This window comes from Pipistrellus kuhlii, unplaced genomic scaffold (assembly GCF_014108245.1).
Source record: "Pipistrellus kuhlii isolate mPipKuh1 unplaced genomic scaffold, mPipKuh1.p scaffold_m20_p_106, whole genome shotgun sequence".
Lineage (NCBI taxonomy): Eukaryota > Metazoa > Chordata > Mammalia > Chiroptera > Vespertilionidae > Pipistrellus > Pipistrellus kuhlii.
The window spans coordinates 207,314-232,335 of NW_023425412.1; the positions used below are offsets into that span (position 1 = coordinate 207,314).

The 25,022-nt window shown below is 46.1% G+C and overlaps 1 protein-coding gene across 14 annotated transcripts in view; it reads right to left on the minus strand.

The window, feature by feature from the left end:
• MYT1L (myelin transcription factor 1 like) overlaps positions 1-25,022 on the minus strand; it is a 261,507-nt gene that overhangs the window by 138,545 nt on the left and 97,940 nt on the right. For 2 of the 14 annotated variants that reach the window (XM_036430284.2, XM_045578834.1), the window contains exon 3: positions 17,801-17,921. The exons of the other annotated variants lie outside the window; for them this stretch is intronic. The gene's annotated coding sequence lies outside the window, so the exon portion shown is untranslated. The remainder of the gene's footprint in view (positions 1-17,800; positions 17,922-25,022) is intronic. 14 annotated transcript variants of the gene reach the window in all.

Here is a 25,022-nt window from a genome sequence, read left to right on the forward strand (position 1 = left end):
CTAGGCCCTCAAGTGGCACTGAAGATGGAAACGGAATAGGCAACCCACTGTCCCTGCGTGGTTCTGACCAGCCTTTCCACACACAGCCCTTCTGTGAGGAACAGCCACCTACCCAGGACCACGCATACGGGCCTGCTATGTAACGCCCTCCTCATGGCTTCCTTCCTGTTTCTGAACTTGCTGCATGCACTGCCCGGTGGGATAAAAGGGTCCTCACAGGGCCAGAATGAAGTAGGAAAAGGTAGGGAGGCTGTAACAGTTTTACAATAAAGAGGGTAGAAGATGACATAGAGAAGAAGGGGAGAAACCTTTGTCTCCCAATTAACTATTGCCTGAAAAGCAGACCTGAAATGGTGGTTTGGGGAAGACTTAAAAGCCTGCACAAAAAACTTAGCCCTGGCTAGGTGGTTCAGTTGTTTGGAACATTGTCCCTACACCAAAAGGTTGAGGGTTTGATTCCTGGTCAGATCACATACCTAGGTTTTGGGTTCAATCCCCAATTGGGCCACATACAGAAGCCAACTGATCAATGTTTCTTTCTCACATGGATGTCTCTCTTCTTTCTCACAAAACAAAAACTTAATTAAATATATAAATATTTTTATTATATGTATACTAGGGTAACATGTAAATACTTACATATTAGGTAATATTTAATACATATTCATTAGTGTATCATCTATAATCTGTATTATGCAATTTAGGAGTGTTTAAATGAGGCTGAGAATGCCCATCAAGAATTTTACATAACAGTCATTTCAAAGCATGCAGCGCTGACCAGACAATGTCCACACTCTGCTTGGAAACAAAGGAAACCTGAGTGCTATGCCCAATCCCACCAGAGGATGATAATCTGCTTTCGTATGAGCTTGCTTTCTTGTGTCAACAGAAGTTGCTGGCACCATGGTGTCAGGACCTGGCAATGCCTAATTTATATATAAACTCATGAAGCTGCACTACTAGCCAAGCATAGAGAGTAGTATATTTTTCCAAATCATTTTTACAACATATTATGCGATTTGGCTTAAAGATTAGTGCCTCTCTCCCCCTAAACATCAAGAACACAAGTGATGAATTTGCTGGCATCAGAGGGAAGTGATGGAGGCTCACATGGACCATCCACACACATGGAGTCTATAGGACAGTGGGAAGGACAGCAGCCACCACACAGGCTGGGAGTGCGTGCTGATGAGGGTCACCTGGTCTGCTACGCCCAGGGTTTCACCTGTTTCTCAGCCCACAACAGAGGCACGTCTGACTGCTGGCCTACATGGGCAAGAAGACACATCTGTAAGTGCTGTGGGCTGTCATGGTCAGTGTGAGCTCAGCCTACCCATGGCTATTGCTGGGATTCAGAAAGAATAGACAATGCTGGCATGCACAGGCGGATCCAACTGGTAACATTCCTATTGTTCCCATGCTCTCTTAATTTTTCTCCCTCGTTTGTCCTAGGTTAATCACTGAGCCAACACCCACTTAAACAAGGACCACGTTAGATACATGATGACTTTTAATGGTTTCCTTTGGTGCCTCTGCGACAAAACTGGGCATTGCCCAGTGTGACCCTGAAAGTCCTCCACAGCCAAAGCACTAAAATCTGACTCTAAGGCAGTTTGCTGCATCGGGCAGAAAGGAAAGGATCTGGAGTGTTTGCTGCTTCCCATCAGAAACCCTTTCTGCCTAGTGACGGCTTCGAGATGGCACTGCTCAGCAGTAGAGCTCAGTGACAACAGGGTACTGCAGCTATCAGCATTCAGAAGCCATCAGGAGCTGCAGCTGAACTCCAGCTGCGAGCATGCTTGAAAAGATCCAGTGCTTGCGAATCTCAGACAGAGGCCTTTTGGAGCTGAGCCTTCCATGACCAAGTCGTGCTCCAGCCTAAATCCTCCTTCTGATGCGAATGAGTGACAAGTCAGACAACCATTTCAGCCGATGCCCTCAAGTCTGCAGTGTCAGTGCTCAACAGAAGCTGGAAGCATCAGGGTGTGCTCCTGAATGGGGCAGGCAGCACCTGCGCTGGGAGCGGGCTCCGGTCCCTGGAGGGCTTCAGGGGGACGCAATGGCCACCAGGGCCACGTCAGCCCTGGCCCAGCTGGGCTTGTCCTCGGGGAGCTGGAAAGGTGGATGAGTCAGGCACAATTCCTTTCCAGCAGAAGCCACTTACTCTGCCATCAACATTTTAGCTTGTGGTCTAAAGTGACTCCACAGGGACCTGGGTTTTCCACATTCCAGAGAATCAGGGGGCGTACAGTCAGAGGTCGACAGCATGCCGACAGCCTGCCTGCCTCTTCTGAGAGCTGAGATGGCAGCACAGGCCCAGCGAGCAGATGCCGTGTCCCAGACAAGGACAGCTGGGCACATGGCAGGTAGCTCCGTCCACCTGGGAGGGCCTGCGCCAGAAGCAGTTCACTGTCACTGAAAGACACAGGCCCATCTGGTGCCATGTCTCCTGCCTCCTAGAAGGATTTCCATTTCTGAATTTTAACACACTCTGCCTTTCACTTTCCCCTCAAGGAAAAACCCAGACACCGCAAGCTTCAAATGCCAGCTGAATGTGTAGTGTTGAGAGCCAGATAGAGCATTCTGTTAGAAGTGACTAGGGAGAGGCCGCCTGCGTGGGGAGCTTTCCAATGTAAAAGGATGCAGGATTGCACCTCTCTCCTCCTGCAGGGCTCGCCGGTCCCACTCTGCCTGGTGCCTGAATAAATTACCTGAAATGTCGAGGTGCGTGCAGAATGGCTAATGTTGACGGCCTCACCAAAGGCACAGAGAAAGGGTGTTTCCCTCAGTTCCCAGATAAAAGCACAGAGAGAAGTCCAGCACAGGGGCACCAGGTTCAAGAGCAGTCATCTGCCTTCCCTTCTGTGCTCTGCGAACCATAGAGAATGTTCTAGAGTCAAATAGGGTGACAATACCAAGGTAACCCTGTGAAGCAGGTTTTCACTGCACGACTTCTTCTTCCTATATATATATATATATATATATATATATATATTCTATTGATCTTGTACAGAGAGGAAGGGAGAGAGATAGAGAGCTAGAAACATCTATGAGAGAGAGTCATCAATCAGCTGCCTCCTGCACACCCCCCCACTGGGGATATGCCTGCAACCAAGGTACATGCCCTTGACCAGAATCGAACCCGGGACCCTTCAGTCCCCAAGCCGATGCTCTATCCATTGAGCCAAACCAGTCTTGGCTCACTGCACGACTTCTGAACCCCTGTGATAAACAGGTGGCCCTCCAGCAGGGACTGTTGCCTGTGGTGTGCCCAGACCACGTCCTGTGACATGTGCTTTGAGTGGCATATGTGTCGCTCGACAGTAACAGACTGTGTCCCGTTGGCAGGTCACACTGACGGGGGAAGCCTATCTCCTTTTGGCCCGGTGAGTTCCCTGTGATGGGACAGCATCACTCCCACAGGGATGTGGTCTCTTCTGAGGCTGATAACCAAGGGGGAGTCTCATGGTTCATCTCCTTAGTTTTGCTCTAAGCATACTCCCCCCTATATGCCTCCTAATCCCACCTCTTGCACTTTCCCCCTTCTTTTGTTTCTTAATTCTACTCTGAAAGGAGCACATTTGGCAACATACAAAAATCACATACAATTACCCTAGAGAGGCGGGGGGGAGGGGTCCAAGGGAACCTCAGTGGAAGTGTCTTTACCGAACAGGAGAGCAGAGGATGACAGCAGACCTCAGCCCCTCCGGGAGGAAGACGCCCAGATGGACTGCACTGCGTGGGCCCAGCTCTCTCAGATCATCAACAGCCCGGGGCATAGGTCAGGAGAGCAGAGGGATGCACCGCCCAGAGGCATGTTAGTGCAGCTGAGGCTCAGCGCGGAGGCCGGACTCCCCACTCCACTGAGCCGCACACAGTTGGTTCACCATTTCCCTCTTCCCTCAGGCTACGCTGTCAGATCTGAGGCAGAGGGGTCAGAACTGCCTCTCACTCAAGGGCATGCTGTCAGTCCCCAGCCAGCTCCTCAGCAGCTGCTTCTCTCCCTGTGACAGCAGTCCCAGGGCAGGTGCTGTCACCCCACGGACAGAAGAGTAAGCCTGTCTCTAACAGTGCCTCTGGCCAGGGCAGGTCCAGGTGCTGTCCCCAGCCAGGCCGAGATCTGGGCCCAAATCTGCTGCAGACCCAACCCCAGGCCTGAAACTCAACCTGCACATGTTGCCATCTCCAAGTTGGCTGCTTGGGTTAATGTCACTATCTCCCATCCAAGCCCTCGCCTCCCAGCCTCACTGTCTTTAAAAAAAAATTTTTTTTTAATTGATTTCAGACAGGAAGGGAGAGGGAGAAAGCAACAGAAACATCAATATTGAGAGAGAATCTGCACAGTGGGGATCAAGCTGGGCATGTGTCCTGACTGGGAATCAAACCGTGAGCTCCCGGTTCATAGGTTGACACTCAACCACGGAGCCATGCTGGCCGGGCCTGTCCACTGCCTTTAACTCAATCTCTGATCATCAGGATTAGATACTCACCTGAGTTCACTCCCAACTACCTGCCTCTCCGCTGGGCTACGGACACTGCCTGCCATCAGCCACTCCCCTTCCCGAGGTCAGAGGCCCTGCAGGGCTTCTCCCCAGGGAAGGCAGAGGGACAGGGAACGAGCTTTGGGTGACCTGGGGAAGATGGCCTTTGAGAACCAGCTGAGAGGAGCAAACAGCCTAAGGGTTCCGGGAGGATTCCTGTCCTCAGGACCAGGCTCTACCTCCGAAACAGAGAGAACATTCAGGTAGCAGATGAACTGACTTCACATGCGGGGACAAATTATGTTTCATCTTAGCTTTGTGACATATTTTAAAACTCTCACTCAAGGAGAGCAAAGACAGTCATTCTGAATATTTGTAAAAATTAAATTCAGATTTTAACTGTCCAACTACTGCAGGCTGTTAGGTGACTTAGAAAGAAACAAGTCGACATTTAATTTGCAAAGTGTGGTTTGGAGGCTGAATTTGTAGCTGTCCCTTTCTCTATCCTGGTTATGTTGGTCTCTTTGCTAACTGATTAGGCTACACCAGTGCTTATACAATGGAATTTTTTCTTAGGGATCACATCATAGTTTATGACGATGTTGATTGGTTTTGAGCACTTACCTAATAACATCAAGATATCTGTTCCTTCTAGCACCTTGAGTTCCTTACATCATCCTAATGTCTTAGCACTTCTAATCTTATTTGTTTTTAAAGATGCAACATATACAACCAGGCTTCTGATGTGCAGTTCCCAAATTAACTCCACTTCCTTAAGTGCCCCCAGGGGAGAAAGGAAGGAGTGGGGACAGGTACAGAGAGAGGAGCACAGGGAGATAATCAGAGAAATACTAAGGCCTGGCTCTAAGAACTAATGTCTCAGGATGAAGTTTATGAGGAGAGAAAATGCTATCTATTGTAGTTAGTACCCTTTATCCACGGTTTCACTGTCCATGGTTTCAGTTAACTGCAGTCAACTGTGGTCCGAAAATATGAAATGGAAAATTCCAGAACTAAAAGAATTCATAAATGTTAAGTTGCATGCAATTCTGAGTAGCCTGATGAAATCGCTGCCACCCAGCTCCATCCCGCCTGGGGTGTGACTCCCCTGCAGGTCGGGCACCGGCACCTCTCGGCTATCAGGTCAGCTGTCACTGGGTGCAGGGCTTGTGCTCAGTCCTTTCACTTGCCTTACAAGCACAGAGCAGGTGGCTGCCGCTCGAATGCCTCCAGAGAAGCCGGGCAGCGCTTCTTTTCAGTGGAAGATGGTGTCCTCCACTTAGGAAGGGAGAGGCTGAGAGGCTGAGGCTGCTGAGATCAACAGTAAGAACCTTCTGTCTCTGAAACTGTGAAGGACGAAGGAAAAAAAAATGCGTGCTAGTTTTGCTGTTGCACCTTCAACTGCAAAAGTTTCAGGCACAGTGTGTGGTAGGTGCTTAGTTGAACTTGTGGTGGGAGACAGAATGGAAAACGTGTTTGGATTGAGGACAACGTGCTGCACCAGAAACCACTGAGCACACGTGAAGACTTCAGCAGGGACCCCTGACTGAGACAGTGACCGATTCACAAGGCTCCCATGACAGTCAACCGTTAGGGCTGTTCTATTTTTTACTGTTAATTTCTGACCGTGCCTAACTTATAATTAAGCTGTGTCACAGGTGTGTGTAGAGGGGAAAGTACAGCCTGTATGGGGCTCCATACAGTCGCGTTTGAGGCACCCCAGAGGGTCTTGGAAGGTGCCCGTGAGGATACACCTTTACAACTGAAAGTAAAGACCTCTACCCTGACCAAGGCGACTTAGTAGAAATTATTCGTTGAATATATTCAAAGAAAGAAATTATAACTTAACCAACTTTAATGTTTTTCAGTGCCAAACCACTTGTGGCTTAAAGAAAAATTAGTATTTTTTCCTGTAGAGCCATAAACCAAAGTGAGAACTGACACTCCTTTGACCAAGCTGCCCTACGCAGGACCGGAGGAGGGAATGGAGATGCACACAGCTTACACCTGCTCACACGGGGGAACCACCAGGGAAGAAGTCCCTACCTCACCGTCAACACCATTGGGTACTGGATCAGTGCTCAATACCAGCCCGACATATGGCATGTACTATGGACCTCAGAGCAAAAGCTGAAAATAGGATTTGCTCTCCGCCCTAATGAAGCCTTTCGATCTAGCACTGAAAAGCAGAAAACAACAAAAGACCAAACACTATAGGGACCCTCTAAGTACTGGGAAAGCTCAGATGCTTACAAATTCAGTCTGTGGGAGCAGAGGACACACGTGGAGAGGTGGGGCCTGGAGGAGGTGACTGATGATTAAATGGCAACAGGGCCTGGCTGGTGTGGCTCAGCTGGCTGAATGCTGTCCCATGCACCAAAAAGTTGCTGGTTCGACTCCAGAGCCAGGTTGCAGGCTCTATCCCCAATAGGGGGCATGGAGGAGATAGCCAATCAGTGTTTTGCTTTCACATGGATGTTTCTCTCTCTCTCTCTTTCTCTCTCTCTCTCTCTCTCTCTCTCTCTCTCTCTCTCTCTCTCTCTATCTCATCCTTTCTCTTTCTAAAACAAAACAAATAAAAACAAATTAAAAATTATAAGTAGGAATAAAGATAAAGAGAGAATGCCATTCCAGGCAGACGTCAGAAAGCAAATGCAAAGTCATGACAGGCAATGTGAGGTGTTTGGAGGGAGCCCCAGGCAGCTCAACCCTGACAGGGGAGGCACATGGTGAGAAGTGGCAGCTGGAGTGGGACGGGGCCAGATGATCATAATCCTCAGACCACATTAAAGAATTCAATCCCATAGGTGATGTGAAGGCTCTGGGGGACTTTAAACAGGGAACACAATGGGTAAATTCAGGGTTTACATAGACTTTTATTAAAATTGTGTGGGGGGTATGTTTGAGGAACACAAAGGTAGAACCGAGGAGCATGGGTAGGAGACCTTGGGGTGCTCCAGAGGAGAGACTATGAGACTCTAATCAGGCTGTGAATGGCAGGGTTGGAGGTGCGGGAGAGAGGAGGTGCTTGGAACTGAAATCAGAAGGCATGGCGCGTCGTAAACACTGGAGGAGACACTGCATGCTCCTGGAAGAGCTGACATCCTGGTCAAATGAAGGCAGAGGAAAGGTGATGACACACAGACACTGGGTGAGAGGGTCTGAGCACTACCTAAGTCAGGTGGCCTTGGGTCTGCAACCTGGAGCTTAGGGGGAGCAGACCGAGCTGGGGTGCAGATGTGTGCGCCCCTGCTCATGGGTGGTACTTCCAACGGAGACAGTGGAGGAGATTAAGGGGCGTGCACAGAGCTGGGTGCAGCAGCTTGAGGCTGGGATGCCCAACTTGTAAGAAGAGAAACAGGGAAAAGCAGAGGGTGTGATGGAAAGAGAAAAGGTGGGAAATCTCGTTAAAGAGAGGGTAACTGTGTCAGATGCAGTTTGGAGGCCCATCAAGATAAATTTTTAAAACGTCAACTGGATCTGGGACCAGAACTGCACTAGAGACAGGAGAGGGTCGGCTGAAGTGGGCCTGGCGAGGGTGGCGGTGTGTGGAAGACTGCCATGGCGTGAGGACAGGAGGACTGCTCCGCACAGGCTGTGAGGGCCAGGCGGAGAACGGGTGGGAGGAGGGGACAGTACAGAGAACGAGTGGGAGGAGGGGACAGCGCAGATGATGAGCTCGCACATCAAGAAATGGTGGGAAACAGTGGCCAATGCTGGTGAGAGGAGAGGGAGGGAGAGAAGACTGTGAGGGTGGAGCACTGCTTGGAAGGGTCCAGAATGCTGGCTGACACCCCAAGTCCTACTTGTTCAAGGGGCTCCACTGGGCACCGAGAGTTAATGACACCCCAGGTGGGACTGTGTTCCCCTTCCACAGGAGTGCTGTGCTGGGAGGGCCCATGCGTGGTCTGACTATAGAGAAGGAAGAAACCCTTCCTGATGTGTAGGTCTCTTGCCCCTGCCCCTGTTGAGTGAGCCACTCTGCTTAAATAATATTTACATTAATTAAGATTTATTAACTCAATCACTAGGAAACTTAAAAATAATCTGTGTTGGCACTTGAAATTAATGAGACATTGACTAATTACCTAATGAGTAGTTGATAAATCTTAACTTTGGACAACTTTCTCCAAAAAGTATTGAGTTGAATTTTCATGGCTGGTGAATTAAAAAGCAAGCATCTGCACTGTAATCACCAAATACCTAAGGTATCTGAGGAAGGTCACTTCGCTCCTGGGGCTGCACACCTGGTCCTGGTTGTGTTTCTGGCCCCTGTCCCTTCCCACTCTTCCCTCCAATGACCTCTCCTCACAGACCACGTCTGCGTTCCAGGTGGGCTGTCAGGTCCCAGCTCACTTCTCTTCCATCACACCTGTCCTGCTCGCCAGAGCAGTGAGCAGACACGCAGCTCACACCATGCCCGTGGCCAGGAGGGCTGAGCGTTATCAGTGAACGAATCTTGCATACACCTTGGTGTGTGCCAGCAGATTAAAAACACAAACAAACAAACAAACAAACCAAAAAAAGCCCAAACCCTGCCGTCGTTTCCTGGAAAAAGCCTGCAAGAAGTGGTTTGGCAGACTTCCAGGGAGCCATAAAACGTGTCGTTGGCACAAAGCCGCCTCACGGTAATGTGCCTGCTCCAGGCCGCCATCCCTGGGCTGCTCCTCACCAACCCTGCGGACACCCGTCAGAAACGGCCCCAGTGTGTGCTCTGCGTCACACTCGCCTGTCTCAGGCAGCAGCCTCACGGGGCTCCGTACTGTCCTCACTCACACTGGGGTTTGTTTAAGCACATGAGCCCTTTCCTCAGTGGTGGCTCTGCTTCCCCTCCCCACCGCCTGTCCACACACACATGCACACACACCCCTGACACAGATGTGAAGGTACTGACACTGACACAGAAGGATAGGCACGTGGTGGCACTGATTCCTGACACTGTGTCTCAGGGTCTCTGCTGCCTGGGCCATGCCTCTGAGGGGAGGAGGTCTGCCTCTCTGAAAGGACCTTCTCCTCTCACAGTGGTGACAGCTGGCTCCAGGAACAGTGCACAGCGCCTGGGACATCTGCCCCCGAAGCCAGGCAAAGCCGGGCGCTCTACCCGGCCAGGGCTGGAGGGAGCGGCAGGGCTGTCAGCATGGGGACCGTGGCCTGTTTTCCAGTCTGAACTGAAAACACAGAAAGGACAGTAACTAGGGACCTGAAGGAGTTCCTCGTTCTACTTCCTCAGGCCCCTCTCCACTTTCGGAACAAGGCTCCTAGACCTGGTCACTGGCGTGTACAGGTGGTATTCATCCCATTGAAGTTTTTCACCTGGAGGCTCTGGACAGCCCTTCTGATATCCACACAGCAGGTGTGGCGTAGGCCTGAGCCAGGCTCCCTTGCTAGACCTCAGACCTGCAGGGGCCTCGAGGATGGCTCTTCAGGCAGCATGCACTTGGGCATGCCTGTGCCAGGACCGCCCAGGCTGGCAGCTAAGGAGTGCAGGACGCTTGGTGGTGTGCACGTCCCCTGCTCAGCGCATCTCTTACAAGAATGAAAACACCATGAGCAACTCCTCACACTGAAGCCTGCAGCCTGCAGCCAGTTAAGCAATCAGATGATCCTTAGGAACCCATCCTGGTGCTACGACCTTCACTGCCCACACTTACACAAAGTAGCTGATAAGGAAACTACTTTTCTTCCTTCTTTTCTTACCCTCATACATATGCAGGAAGCTGCAGAACTCAGAAGTCTGAAGAGCTCAGGCACCGGACCGCGGTCTGGGCTACGCCACCAACACAGAAGCTACAGAGGATGGACGCAGGGCTGCCACGTGACAGTTGTATGACGGTGGGTAAGAGGCAGCCACTCCTCTTTGAGCCTCCGATTCATCTCTGCAGATGGAAGCAACCAAAGCCACTTGGGGTGGTGGAGGTTTGAGTGAGGTGACACGTGTGCCAACCACAAGCACATACTGTCCTTAGTGCTCAATAAAGGTAGGTTGTTATTCTATCATCATCATCCGTGTGGACATAAAAAGACTATGTAAGCTTTATGGACAACACCTCAGGAGAGGTCACATTTTTTCACTAATAAATATCTTTTCATGTCTTAGAATTTATAGACCTCATCAAAAAGAGAGGATGTGATTATTTGGATAAAGGGTAAAGAGGCATTTATCTTGCTTTCTTAGGCAAAAAGACTTTTAGTTGATAAAGGAACATTTTCTATATAGAAGTATTCTAGCTAATAAATGAAGAAATGACAGGATATAATTTTGCAAATCAAGAGAAATATTGAATTTAGAAAATGAGCTCAATGACTGCAAACATTGGGTGACTTTCTAACAGTTGGCTCAGGTGACAGCCTGACCCCCGGGGACTAGCCATCCATGGCACCCCCATGAGAGAGAGCCAATCCCACCTTCCAGGCTCCCTTCTCATCGTGTGGGGATAGAATGACACCCACAAAACCGATTTCAGTCCGACGAGGTCTCTGAGGAAACCACCAATTTTCGGGAAGCACAGGAGTCAGGGGAGCATATTAAATGACAGCACAGGAAGGAAATCTGCAGGACACCTGACCCCGCTTTACTTCAGGTTATAGACGCAGAGAAGGAAGGTCAAAGAGGGATCGCATGTCAGCAAGAAGCAATGTGGGCCTCACTCGGATTCTGATTCAAGCAAATTAACTATAACAATAAATTTGTGAGACAAACTGGGACCTTTGAATCCTGTCTGGATAAGTAAGACTTTTTAAAGGGATCTGATAGGTGGTTATGCTTTTACCAGAAGAACCTTTATAGTTTAGAAGTTCACACTGAAGTATTTCTAGATGAGATTATACACTAACTCGGACTTGCTGCAAAATGACCCATGTTTGGCAGAGGCAGGATGAGTGGGATACAGAGGAAAGAAGTTTTGCCATTCATGAGGCTCAGAGATGTAAAAATTAGGCTCACCAACACCTGTGCGTGTGTTGAATGTTCCATAATAAAAAGGAAAAAAGCCCTCCACCCCCAAATTAAGAGGAGGCTGGGTAACCATATTTGTCAGGTCAAGTGATGACATTTTAAGACATTAAAAAAAACTGGCTCCTTGGACTGTGGGAAAATGCAGGACTGAGGTGGGAAGCAGCATCAGGAGGCAGAGCTGGAGCTCAGTGACTTGGTGCACTGGCTGTGGCTTAGAGCAGTAGCTCTTCATTAATGTGCATAAGGATGTGGGGTTATTTGTTTAAAATGTTCATAGCTATGTCGTGTTCCTAGAAATTGTGACAGAACGGGTCTTGAATGGAAATCATGAAGCTCTATAAAAAAGCACTGGGTGATTCTAAGGGAGGTGGTCCTGGAACCACTCTTAGAAGAAGTAGGCACACACACAGGGTGGTTTACTCAGCTGGACTCAGATTAGCCAAGTCCAAAGTTCACCGACCAGTGTTTAAGGGAAGAACCTACCTGAACGTGTCTGAGGTCGGAAGCACCCTGTCCCTCCTTTAGGCAGCCCGGCTGCAGGGATCAGACCGCTGGTGAGACTTTCGGGGACAGACTCTCTCTGTTCCCAGGATAAGGGAACTTGGCAGCGCAGAATATACTGTCATGGCTCCAAGTAGCTCGTATGGACTTCTCCCAGCTTCCCGCGAGGCAGGATTGAGATCTGGCATTTGGCTTCCAACTAATGACATTTTAGCTCTTCCCCAAACATCCTGCATAATTCTCAGGGCCCCCTCCTTTCTGGAACACCACCAATTCCAGATGGCCACGCCACAGAACGAAGGGGCTGCCCAACCTGCATTAGGTTGTGATATGAGCAAGAAATACATCTTTATCATTATGCTTTCTGAGTTTACATCCAAGTTCACTGGTGAAATAGCCTAGTCTTCCTGACTAATTCAGATGATAATCAAGTTTACAGACACTGAACGCATTCCATCCCTCTCCAGTGACTTTGCCTATTTCCACTTTGATAGGAGCTTGGAGCAGCTTGATTTGCCATCTTTCCAAGTTCTGGGAGGGGGGACCTCATTACAGCCTCACAATTGCTAAGAATGCCAACTGTGTGCTCAAGGTACACTTGTTTGTATTATTTGCATATTTCTGACAAAGAGTTTTAAAGATTTATAACTGAAAGGGAATTTATATCCTGTGCTTGCAGTTTTTAAAAGTAAAAACCCAAAACAACACAACCAGCAAGACGACTCTCACCTCCGTTTGGCTGACCCTGTCCAGGGCCCACAGAAGGGCCCCGCACAGGAAGAGGAGAGTGTGAGCAGGCACACGTTTGGGAGACGTATGAGGAAAGAGCAGCCCTGTGCCTGTCCTGTTCACTGAGGCGTACCTGCTCTCCTCGTGGTCTCTCCTCCACGGGTAACTGAGCGCAGCACACAGCCTCTGTGCCTTCTCTACAGCACACATGTTTTATAGAAATATAACTTCATTATGTATACCAACTTAAGACATGACCTTAGTTATGTCAGTCCTTCCTGAGGATCCAGTAATCGGCATTTATCATAACAATGTAACAATGCTGTTGGAGTGGTCAAGGCTATGCAGGAGAAGAGTTTTATTTGTTTTTTTGTTTCTTCAAAGAATCAGATCCATATTTTTTATCTTTCCTGGTTCTCCCTTTTTCCACTTCTTCTTTGTGCGGTGTTGCTTTCCTGGGTTCTTCCAGAGCACCCTCCCTAGGTTCTCTCTTCCTGGCAGGTGTGCGCTGCCCTTTGTTCTAATCTCAGACCTCACTCTATGCACCTGCTGGGTGCCTGCAGCCTGCACACCACGGGCAAAGCACACACATCACAGACTCTCCTACCCCATTTGCCTTTGCTGGTCCAAGCCCAGCTGAGCTCCCCAATATTAGACTTCTGGCAACTGACATGTCAGTATTGATTCTTCTGTTTCCTTTCCTGTAACAGTGACCTAGCGGAGTGTCTCACAGGCAGTAGCCATCAAGAAGTGTTGACCGACTAACAATCCCTTCACTTTCTGAGGGAGAATGAATTAAAAGAAATATGGTGTTCATAAAATTCTGACATTTTCCTTATGATTTCAGAGCATGTGGAGGAAACAGATAAGCTGTGGAATGATGATAGATGAAATTTTCAGAAGAACAAACACTCTTTTCTCAGGAGGAGAAAATTCTTGTATCTAGGCCTTTGCCAATGCATCTCCATGTATGCAAATCACTACTGAGTATCCTGTTATAATAAGGTTTATTTTAATTAATCAGGCACTAAATAAGTCAAGGCAATGTCATAGAGTGGAAAGGGCCTTACACTCAAAATTCATTTGCCTCTGTGCCACGAATAAATGCTTTGTCTTGGAAGGGCCAGCTCCTCCTCCAGGGGAATAAGGGGTCCCTGCTGGTCCTGCGATGCTCCTAAGGGACCTCTGACCAATGGGATTGGCTCTCCTGGGGCACTGGGCTGGGCTTGGGAAATGCCACTGAGAGGCAGTTCATCTTCATGCAATGGTAAAGTAGTTCTTGAGTTCCACTTATCTGTGACATCATTAAATGAGTGTTAAGAAATATGTGTTTAAAAATACACATGTGATAAGGCTACCTTGTAACTTCATGGGCCATAATATACATACTGCAAGTACGGGTGGGGCACATTCATCATCCACATGCATGCACACACAATACACAGATACACATAACACACATGATCTCTCTCCCTCTCTCTCTCTCTCTCTCTCTCTCTTCTCTTTTTCCCTCTCTCTCTCTCTCTCTCTCTCTCTCTCTCTCTCTCTCTCTCTCTCAGACACACACACACACACACACACACACACACACACCTTTCCCTCTATCACACACACTTTTTTCTGAACCTTTGGAGATATCTTAACACATTGCAGACCAGTAGTTTTATTGCTAGCTTTACCTAGTGGCCAGCTAAGTTGCCACTGAATGAATACAAAAAACATTTTACATAAATGTTAAAGGCACACTTTAAAATTAAATTCCCATTGCATTTTGAAGTTATTTATTACATTTTCTTATAAGCTAATATCTTTTTAAAGTATGATCTTTGTAAACCCTGTGTAATCTGAAGCAAGAATTCTTGTGATTCATCCACAATGTGTAAACTATGAAAAACTAAAGTTATTAAAAGGGGGATGCAGATATCATGCTTACTCAGACCTAAATCCTTCACCATTTATCTCCTAGGTGGGAACAAAACCCATTCTCCTACATAACCTGAGTGTAACTGTAACAAAAAGAAAGTTAATTGCTCCAATCACATCATAAAATATACAGTCCATATTCACATCTCCCCCAACTGTTCACAATAAGTTCTTAGTAGGTCTTCTATAAAACATAACTAAGATATAATATCACTTTTCCTTTTTTATTCTAAAATTTATTTTATGGCTGTAGTTATTTTTTTCCATATTCTTGTCATTTCATAGTTATTTCCTGAATGTTATTTTAGAAAACTCTTTTTAATAATTTTGAAACTTTGGCTTCCAAAATAGAACTCTATTATTGAATAATCCATAATATAGTTTATTATTTTATAAAACAAATTTTAATTAGAGGGTTTGAGAAAGAAGAGCTTACATGAAATATGACTAGAGCAATGGGAATCACTAAGGCTGTTCAAAGGTGATTGTGTCTGGTACTCTGCACTGTTAGCTAGGGAACTGGTGGGAGATGTCCTCTCCTTGCCTTTTCCTCCTTAGTTCCTTGGTGCCCTTTTTCCTTCCTTTCTTCCTTCCTCCCCTAATTCCATCCTCCTTCCTTTACATTTGCATGTTTCAAAAAGAATTTAAAAGTGAATCTATAAATGAATAAAAACCACGAAGATCCCCTCAATCCTGCCTGTTTTTGTGTAGTTACTACACGTGTAAACATTTCTATCAGCTTCTTGTCTATCATAAAAATGTTATGCTAATACAGGCAAATATATGTGTGTTCATATTTCTGCTCCTCTTCTGCATCTTACTTTTTTTCTTTAAAAAAATATGCTTGAAATCTTTCTGCATCAGTTCACAGAGCGTGTTTCCATTTTTTACACATCTGCATGGTAAGTGGAGGCACTTTGATTTGAATGGTAGAAAGCATAACACAGATGTAAATCGGATTACTTACATATTAATCTTTTATGGCTCAGTGAGTATGTCTTGGTTCTTTATGAGCAATAATGACAACAGCTATAATTTAAGAAGCTTGCCACTAAGCATTATGTGTTATGAGTATTATTTCATGCCTTCCTCATCAACACCAGGAAGCAGAAGACATTCTCCTATTGTGCAGATGGGAAAACTGAGGCTCCGAGAGACTGGCAGCATAACTTCTTTCTACTCTCAGGGCTGTGCTGTTCAGTGCTTTACAGTTCCCCTCTCTGGTCTCCCAGTGCCCTGCACACCAGGCCGTATGGCCCCCAAGGACACAGGAGCATGCTGTTAGGACACAGGAGCATCCCGTTTTTGGAATGCTCATCTGTTTCTCTCAATCTACCCTTTTACTTCGTCACCATGGACTAGCCTATGACATACCACAAATAAATACTGATTCTTCCTGAGCACACACCCTAATCTTTAAAGAATGGATAGAAAGTACCCGGAAATCACAGAGCTATGGGAAAAACTAAAGTTATTAAAAGGTAATTGTGGGACTGTTAAGTCCCTGCCACACCTAGAGTCTACCATCTCCGGGCCTGCTTGGGGTGTTCAAGAGAGACACACGTGTGGTCCTGTGTGCACAGGCTTGTGGTCAGGAGTGCCAAAGAGGAGGTGATTAGATCAGTGCCTGTTGAGACCTTAAGCTCTCTTCATTTCTCTCAACAACTTCAACTTGTCTGTCCACCTGGAAAACCAAATGTGATGCCTTAACTAGGAAACCTATTCAAGGCCAAGATTGTCCAGTATAAACATGAATTTTTCTTTGAAAATTAGCTTATTGTTTTGTTTTGCTATTCTAATTTATGGTGAGATTTGTATTTGAATGCTCGATATAAAACCATGCTCGATATAAAACCAATGCTCGATATTAAACCATATTTAACTCCATGCCAGAAATATCAATTCAACAAATCCACATCTAAATATTGAATTTTTATAATATTCCATTACATTCTTTAACTTTTGACTAAAAGTGAATGGGATTGGAAAAAACAAGACAGCCTGTATTATATGAAACATCTACAACTCAGAAACTTGAACTGACATTAAACTTATAACTGCAATGTGAAAGGCTTTATTTTTTTAACTCCAGGGAAATGCTAAACGTGATGCCTCCTCAAAACCAAACCAATGAGTGCAGTTACTCAGGCAGAGACGGAACATAGTAAGAACAATGGTGGCCTGTGACACCAGTTCCTAAAGCTCCTAAAGACTGCAGTTCCCACGAGGCGGCAGCATATAGAACACGACCCCGCATCTCATCTCCATGTGGCAGCAAGCACTTCTGTGTCAGACAGGCAAAAGGGGAGTCAGCAGACAAGTCAATGACTACCGCACTGTGAACCCTGAAAGATGCCAGTTTTCCTCAGAGAGCACCCTAAGAATGGACCGTTTCACTGGCCAAGTCCCATGTGTAAAATGGACTCCCAAATGCAGGCATGAGGTCAATACTGAGCTTCAAAGTCAGTAGCATGCACACGCTCAGAAGCCGAGACTTGGCAGAGGGGGAGTTTAGTCACATTACAATTGTGCTGACCTTCAGCCTCTGAGATTCCCTAAAAGTGTCCCGACTGGGCAGCAACCTTTTTTTTTTTTTTAATATTGATTTTAGTGAGGAAGGGAGATGGAGAGAGAAATAGAAACATCAATGATGAGAGAGAATCATGGATCGGCTGCCTCCTGTATGTCCCACACTGGGGATCAAGCCCGAAACCCGGCCATGTGCCCTGACGGGGAATCAAACCGTGACCTGGTTCATAGGTGGATACTTAACCACTGGGCCATACCAGCCAGAACAGCAGCAATCATTTGACATGAGCCAATATCCACTTCAAACTCCAAAACATAATTAGCAAACTGCTAAAATTACTAACTTTACTAACCAGCTACTTTTGTACTGATTCCACCAGAAACAGCGTCATTTCCCCACTGCAGTCCCAGGGATCCTCACAGTGCCACAGGAGGCACAGCTTTCCTGCTCTCTGGAGCATCAGTGGCAGGAACAATATATGCATCATCTAATTTCACTGCAAATGGCTCTTTTTAGCGAGAATCATCTGTTTGGAGAAGATGCACAACGGAACTCTTAACTGCCTCCCAGAAGGCAGGAAGTGCCAGGACACCGAGAAGAAAGGAGAGGCTCGAGCAGCAAGTAGGGAGGCCCAGGGACAGGACCCTAGCGCACAGTCCCCAGAGAGAGAGGGGCAGGTACCTGAACTCCGTGGCCTGGTGATGCTCTTTGGCTCAGACTCTGCTGCCTCAGTGGGTGAGAGTTGGGAGTTCAGAGATGCCACCGGGAAGTGATTTCACCAATCCTTCTTCCGGTTCATTTTCTAAGGGACAAAACAACATAATAACTACCTGAGGAGAGGTGAGGCTGACGAGAAGGCTCTCCTTTGTACTATTATACTTACAATAAAGAGTTACATTTCAAGACAGGTACCCACACTAAGAAATGTGTCAATGATTTCACTCATAAATGCTGATGTGAAAGCCATAATGGACAAAGAGACATTTAGTTAATTTACTTTGAAATCCAAGATATTTAACAGTTTTAAAATACATATCAAGGTTTGACACTCAAACTAAGAGCAGTTAATATTTAGATGAACCCATTACCACCCAATTTTTAAGATTATTGCCTTCTTCAACACTTTGATACAGTTAAGGAAAAATGTAATGAGTAAGAAATATTTTAGATGTGTCATTATTTCTTGGAAATAATGTTACTTCATTCATACAGATTATAATCTGGAGATGAGAAGAGTGGCTCACATGCCAGCTCTTTTTAGTTTAGTAGAACAACAAAAGACATTCTCTTCATTAATGTAAATTAGAATTTATTTCTTGACTTTCTATCAAGGTTCTCTGCAATATTGTGTCAATGTTAGCAGTACTGACTGTTCTAATTGGAAAATAAAATACCCAGATTATTTCAAACTATATTGCCTAAGAGAAGATTATCTTTTTTAGAAAGAAAAGAAAAACTGGGAGATAGAAAGTGGAGTGAGGAGGTGCCTCGGTTGTGGAATCTATTGTTTCTAGTGCAAACCTTCAACTCAGAGACGCTCATTAAAGGAGTCTATGCCAATAACAGCCCCAGTGTTAATGGGCAGCAGTGAAGTGTGTCAGGCAAATGAAGGACCCTGAGGGCTCTCCATGCTGTTCCGTCAGCTCCACGCTGCAGCGTTACCATAAATCCTCTAAAAGACACTGTCCCTCATTTCTTGCGTGTTAGCTCACCATGCAGCTAATACTCAGGGTGGTTAGCAAGGAAGAGCTGAAATAGGATAGCACACAATTTCCTATGAAATATACAGACTGCCTATAAAATGCAGCCATAACAAATTTTATTAATTTTCCTAATAAGGATTTACCAAAACAAACACATAAAGAACAGAATAATTCAGAAATATGCACATGAAACTAGAAAGCTTTTTAAATTACCCTGAAAAAATCAAAGTTGAAAAATAGAATTAGAGTTAATATGTTTGTTTTGTGTCAAAGTCTAGAGTCATTATTTTGTAACATTTTAAAATACATTGATTGAGCAAAAAAGGGAAAAGAAAGAGAAAGAACTCATGGACATGGACCCAGTGTGGTGACTGTGGGGGGAAGGGAGTGGGTGGAGGTAGAAGAGGGTAGAGGAGGGATAAATGGTGGTGGAAAAAATAAAATAAAATAAAATAAACATATAAAAAGGAAATACCTTATTTAAAATTAAATGACTAGTATATTTATATATATATTAAACTTTTAACACAAATTGTTATTTGCAAATTTATTTACAACAAACACAGCCATCTATCCTTGACCATCTTTGAGAATAGTGTGTTTTGTGGCCTTTTCCTGTCTACCAATACTCAAAACACACACACACATGCACACACACATCCATATGCATGTACACACATGCACACAAAATGTATGCACAAATGTCAGCAAGAAATTCTTCTCAACACTCCTCTTTATACTATAATTTGCAAATTTAACTTATGCATGACAAAGGTAAATGCCCCAAACCTTCTCTTCTCAGACACCCCCTTACAAATGATCCAGGTTCAGAAGTGAGTTTGTGTCCAGGACAAACAGCAACACCTTCTACTTCCTCAGCCTTGAGCTGTGCTCACTGGAGCTCAGAATTCGGAGCCCTGATCCTTAAAGATAAAGGAGCGGAGCCACACAGGAACTCTGAATCTGGACAGTAGGCCATGGACATGAGTGTTTGCTTGGAGGAATTTACTGCCACCGCCTTTTATTTTTAATTTCTGAAATCCATGCCTGCTCTCTCCACCAGATTCTACAAGGTAGTTCCATATAAAACTTAACATTATTGACTCTGGAAACATAATATAATGGTTAAAATATATGGACACTTGGTATCTATGCATCACTTCTAGATTAGCAAGACCCATCTTACCCAATATTGGTATGAATATCTTTTGAGTCATTGAACTACTCTCAAGTTCAGGTTTCTATCAGACAGTAAAAGGGCTGGGCTAAAAATGTCAAGTATTCCCTTCAGCTTCAAAATACCAAGACACCTACAGTCCTCTAGGCCTGTGATGGCTCCTGTGTGACCTGGGTTGGTGAACAATCTGTACAGGAAGTGTGCTCCTCTCATCCTCAGACCAGCTCTCAATGACTGTCCATACAGTGGGTCACAGGTAGAGCTCTGAATGTCAGCTAAGTCCCACAAGGAATGGCTTTACGCATTCCTGCTGCCAGCAGTGCCTCTTGGGGACCCTGCTGATGACAGGAGAGCAGAGGACTGGCCCCTCCCCAAGCCCCAAAGCAGGAGGTGGCTCCCTGGGACTTTCACAGCAGGTGTCAGCACACTGGATTGTGGACATTCCGTTCATATCCCTGCCACCTCTGTTTCCTGAGATTTTATTGTCAAAAAGACCTGATTAACTGAGTTGTGCATAGGTGACACATGTGTGTGCCTTCTTGTTACCCTGAGTCACTGCTGCAGGATTATCCACCAGCAGAGACCTTTCCTGCCCTTTTTCTCCCTAAAAAGTTCTTCATGAGACAGGCAAAAAATGAGGGATATGTTTTAACAGTGCCTCTTCCTCAGATGTGCACACCGAACAGGAGGAGCCAGCCACTCTTTGCCTGGCACAGTAAAAAGGAAGTCCCCATGGAGCAGGCAGAGTCCCAGGTGAGCCTCCGGGGACCCTCCACAGGCCCTGCTGAATGTACTCCCTGCACGGGGCCCTGCAGAGGCTCCCTGCTGCTGCAGTGGTCAGAGCAGGGGTGCCCATGAACAGAAGGGTGCGCAGCAGCCCCTGGGCACTCCCGAGGTCTGCTGGTGCCGCCCCCATACCCGTTACCAGAATAGAGAGCCCAGCGGTGGGCTGAGACGAGAAGGTTATTGATGCCCTCCCGCACGCAATAGGCGTTCGTCAGTCTTTCCTGCTTCAACAGAGGGCTGATTCCCTTTGTGGGCTGGAGTGAATGCTCGCCCTTACTTGGTCTTTGTCTTAGAATGTGTTCATGAGAGAGAAACTCAGCTTCCAGCTGATGAGGACATGAGAACATGTTCACTGCCAGGCTTTCAGAGAAAAGAAGGATAATCATTTTCAGAAGATAGAGATAAGAATGAGAAAATATATAATCAAGGAAGTAAATGAATAAGGCTATCTTAAGAATAATAGAAAGTCAGAAGAATGTTTGTGGGTTTTAAAATCACCTTATGTCATTTCTAAATACTCTCTGCTCTCTGTGTTATGAATCTAATCCACCACACAAGTTTGCCCAACAACTGCCGTTACTGTAAGCGTGGGATGTATTTTTGACAAGCAAGAAGGTTCAGCCTTACCCACACATGGCCTTTCCAATCTCAGTGTTTCCCATAGTGCCATCCAAACCTCTCAGCAAGGAACCACTGGTCCCAGCATGTTAAGTGACAACATAAAGGACAACAGCAAATGCAATGTGCAGCTTTAGAAGATAAAACATCACATGCATGATCTATCCTCCAGCTGTCCTCTGATGACTAGGGATTCCAAGCTTAGACCTGGAGTCAAACCACCATCTCACTGGTTCTTGAAACCAGCACAGGAAGAGAAAGCCAGTTCCCACTGTGGGCTTCTAGGGAGCGTTCCCAGGACTCCTGACACGGAGGAGGGACGCCTGTCTGTGACATGGTGACAGGTAGTGAGCAGCATGCTACACAGGCTGTGTGAAGGGGAGGAACAACTTGTTGTAAGGAGACTGCAGTGTGGATGACAATTTAAAACGTGTAGCCCTAGCCTAACAATTCTAGCTCCTATATCCACCAATTATGTTTTAGTCACATGTGTACACAGATACATATATAAAACAGTGCAATACTGTGCATAATAAAAAATGCAACCATCCATGGTGGACTGGTAAGATTATTGATGGGTATGTCTTGACAGGGCAGAGTCCCCAAGATATAGAGTGAAGTGATAAGGATGGCACGGAGCAGCTGCAGGAACCACTGATGAGCAATGCAGCTCAGCACCTGACAGTGTAGTTCCTATTGACAAGTGCACACAGCTAAGTGCATGGACAGTGTTCCGAAGGGGCCCCACCCAACAGTTAGCAGAGGTTATCTTTGGGGAAAGGAGTGGGATTTTGAGAACTAAGAAGAACTTTCACTTTTCACCTTTGATACTTCTAATTGTGTGTGTGTGCATGTGTTTAATCCTTACCTGAGGATATGCTTCCATTGATGTTAAAGAAAGAGGAAGAAAAAGAGAGACACACACACAGAGAAACATCCTATATGCCCTACCTGAGGATCAAACCTGCAACCCCCTTGGTGCAAAGGATGATGGTGAGCCACCCAGCCAGGGGTAATGGTTCATATTTTAGTGACAAAGTAAAATTATGTTAACTAAATAAACTGAAAAATATGATCATTTCATATATATGTTACTATTTTTAGAAATTCTGTATCAATTGCTATAAGGAATGATTAATAAATTCAGGTTAAAAATTATCCTTCCAAAGTCACTAGTAATCACAAGCAACTTGAACTCTCCAGAACCAAACCATTTCCTGCTTCTGAGCACATTTGTAACTGGTTCTGGGATCTGCTGACTGTTCACACACCAATCAACAATGCTGCAAGAATTCGCATGGAGGCCCAATTAGATCATCTCAGCTCATTAAAAAATATTCTTCCAGAATAAGCAAAACTATATAGAAGGCAATTAAACATGGAGGCCATTACCACAAAGGCACCACAAAGGCACCAGTGCTGTGTCAGGAAGGAAAGGGCTGCCGAGGCCACCAGTGCCCGTCCTCCAGTGGCTGAGCCAGCCCCGGGAATGCCAGCCCCAGGGCTCTCCACCTCGTCAGGTGGGCTGTGAGGATGTATCACAGCCACAACCCCACAACACACACACAGCAGAGCAGCTTTTGCAGCCTCTGAATTGTAGAATGAAAGTAGCCTTCCCGTTGTGTGGCCTGCCCTCGGCAGACCTGGGGGCTGACGTCCAGAAAAGCTAAGTGACTTGCCCAATATGACCAGGCGCCTAAGAGCAGATCCAGGACAAGCCCTTCCCCCAGCGACATGAAAGCCATTGCAGAGAAACCTGAGAACTGCTTTCCGTTGTCTACTAATGACATGCAGCTGTGGGCTCCAGGGCCTGTGGACAAAGGCGCTTGTGGCTTACAGAGGGGGAGGCCAGTATCAGCACAGGGCAGGTTTCCGGGTCTGCAGTTCCTGTCTCACAGGCCTTCCTTATCCGAGAGGCGTGGGTGTGACTTTAGGATCTCAGGAATGAATCCTCATGTACCCACTGCTGGCAGGACCTGTAAGATTTTTGCCCTGAAAGGTCCATCCACTAAGGCTTTCCTACTTGTGCCCTCGGCCCACGAGTGAAACAATTGGTTCTTTCTGAAATCAAAACGTTCCAAGAGGCAGGGTCCACATAACCCCCAACCAAGGACTCTGAGCCCTCATTCTGCCGTCCTTCCCTTCCTCCACATTCACTAGTCTGGATCCTAACGACGCTGGCTGAATTCACATCAGCGTTCCCTCCTGGTGCCCTATGCCTGTTCCTCCTCTTCCCATCCTGAGACCAGAATCTTTAAAACTGCTTCTATTATGTCAAACCACTGCTCAATAATAAATCAATTCAACAATAATAGTACCACTGTAACATCTTACACATGTATCACAATTCAAAGTTAAGTATTTCCCACACTTTTAAGTTATGCCCACTTGACAGGTGAGCAAACTGAAGTTCAGAGAACAGTGCTTTAGTAAGAACTAGTAAGAGGCAGAGCTGGAACTAAAAACATCCCCTATTGCCCAGCCAGCATGACTCAGTCATTGAGCTTCAACCTATGAACCAGGAAGTCAGTTTGATTCCCTGTCAGGGCACATGCCCAGGGTTGCAGGATCCAGTGTGGGGTTTGTGCAGGAGGCAGCCTATCAATGATTCTCTCTCATCATTGATGTTTGTATCTCCTCTCCCTCTTCCTTCTTTTCTGAAATCAATAAAAATACATTTAATAAAAGGACAAATTATCTCAGGTTTTAAGTCTCACCACTGCCCTGTGTGACCCTTAGCTTCAGACACTACATTTTCTCCCATCCTCATAAAGAGGATACTTCCTCACTTTGTCCGCATCATTCTTTCTATTTAAAGATCAACGATTTTTCTCATATCAAATCCCACCCTTATCTAGTCAGAGACTTCCCAGATCTCTCCAGCCCTGAGGAGGAGATCATTACCTCTGAATTATGGCCAAGGCCACCCCTCAGCCAGTCCTAACAGACCATGGACCATACACATCAAAGTTTACATTTCATCTGACATTGCTGGCTGGCTCTTCAGTTGTGTCTTATGTTGGCTGCTGCTTCTGTAATTGTTATGAGATGGAAGTTTTCTAAGTCAGGGAGAGTATCTGTTCATCTTTATGTTACAAGAGGCAGAAAAAGGCAGTCTGACGAATGAATTTTAATAATAACAATAATAAGTGCACTGTGAGTTTATCAGCCATACAGAAGATGTTTACTATTCTGTGAATTCCTCATGGTGTCCAGCAAGTACTTATGTACTTCTAAGTATTTATTGTCAATTGGAAAAATATAAGCCTTTCATCTTAGTCTGCTCAAGCTGCTATAATAAAATACAACAGACTGGAAGCGTATAAACAACAGAAATTTATTCCTCCCAGTTTTGGAGACTGGCAGTTAGACCAGGAAGCCACCTGGTCAGGTGAGGCCCCCTCTGGCTGCAGAGGTCTCACTTGTCCTCAGGCAGTGGGAGGGGGGTCTCGGTGAAAAGGTCACAGATCCCATCTGAGGGCCCTGCCTCTCCTCTCAATACCTTCACCTTGGGGGTTGAGATTTCTTACTTGAACATAGGGCCACACATTCAGACCGCAGCACCATGTGTGAAGGATGAGTCTGTGGCCCACACCCCAAGTCGGAAAGACAAGGACGG